We start from the raw sequence: 1,463 nt of genomic DNA, 5'->3' as shown, positions 1-1,463 counted from the left end.
GCCACTCCTCGGAAGGAAGGTTGGGCAATCCTACTTCCGTAGGGATACTGCCTCGGAAACCCAAGGAGGGGTCGCTATGAGTCGGGGCTGACTCGACGGCAAATAACAACAACAACAACAACCAAAAAGTGGGTTCTAACCCACTTGCCACTCTGTGGGAGAAAGATAAGGCAGTCATCTACTCCAAATATTACAGTCATGCAAACCCTTCGGGGTAATTCTACTCTGCTCTATAAGGTGGCTTGGAGTCGGAACTGACCCAATGGCAGTGGGTCTGGTTTTTTGGTTGTATATTGTCTTTATAATCCAAAGGCCATTTCTTAAACAAAGTCTTTTAATGTTTCAAAATACTAAGGTGTCAAGAATAAATGGCAAATTGTTTCTCCTCAGAGTGATTTCCCTGAGTTTATCAATAAAGGATTTAAAATATTTTACTTCCAACCAAGTTTCCTATAATCCACCTCATTGCAAGGAACTTTCTGTTCAAATGATAAAAAAATTAGGGCTTTGCGTAAGGAAGCCCTTAAACTTCCCCCACCCCCACCCTCCCAAACTTGGAAAAGAGCCTGGTAAGGAATTTGAGGACTTAAAACAGGTGGCTCATAGAATTTTATTTAGATCATGCCATATTTTTAGCAGCCTGTCTATCTGCAGATGGACATTGAAATTTGATTCACCAGAAATGCCAATCAAATTCCACTTTCTTTCTATGACATTAAAAGCACCAAAACTAATTTTCACTTGAGCAGGGTTTCCTAATTACTTGAAACAATGATCTTCTATTTGACCCACTGTTTAGAAAGGCAATGAGCAATTATACAACTGTTTTCAATTTGCTCCTACAGACAAATTTTTATATGTTTGGAAAATCTTTATCCAATTGTTTTTCCAAAATATTCTTATTTCAATATTATGGAATCCATACATACATTTTTTCCAAATACATGGCAGACATATGTACTGTTGCTACAACAAATGATACTCTCCAGATTTCATTAAAGGGTAAAAACAAAAAGTACAAAATAATAACCTTTGGACTCTTTTGCCAAATCATTTACAGTTATCACATTAACAATGCCAACTGTTGTTGTTAGGTGCCATCGAGTCATTTCCGATTCATAGCGACCCCATGCACAGCAGAACGAAACACTGCCCAATCCCACGCCAGCTCCACGATCCCTGCTATACTTGAGCCCATCATCGCAGCCACCATGTCAATGCATCTCGTTGAAGGCCTCCTCCTCTTTCGTCGACCCTCCACCTCACCAAGCATGACATTCTTCTCCAAGGAATGGTCCCTGCTGACAACATGACCAAAATAGGTGAGATGAAGTCTGGCCATTCTCGCTTCCAAGGAGTATTTCGGGTGCACTTCCTCCAGGACAGATCTGTTAGTTCTTTTAGCAGTCCATGGTACTTTCAGCATTCTTTGCCAGCACCACAACTCAAAAGCATCAACTCTT

The 1,463-nt window shown here is 40.6% G+C and overlaps 1 protein-coding gene across 1 annotated transcript in view; it reads right to left on the bottom strand.

The window, feature by feature from the left end:
• The window catches only part of ADAMTS20 (ADAM metallopeptidase with thrombospondin type 1 motif 20), a 262,945-nt gene that overhangs the window by 247,504 nt on the left and 13,978 nt on the right, over positions 1-1,463 (bottom strand). The gene's annotated exons all lie outside the window — the stretch shown is intronic.

Source organism: Orycteropus afer, unplaced genomic scaffold (genome assembly GCF_000298275.1).
Source record: "Orycteropus afer afer isolate SDZICR_OR568_19922 unplaced genomic scaffold, OryAfe1.0 scaffold00045, whole genome shotgun sequence".
Lineage (NCBI taxonomy): Eukaryota > Metazoa > Chordata > Mammalia > Tubulidentata > Orycteropodidae > Orycteropus > Orycteropus afer.
This window is presented reverse-complemented; position numbering and strand designations above follow the sequence as displayed.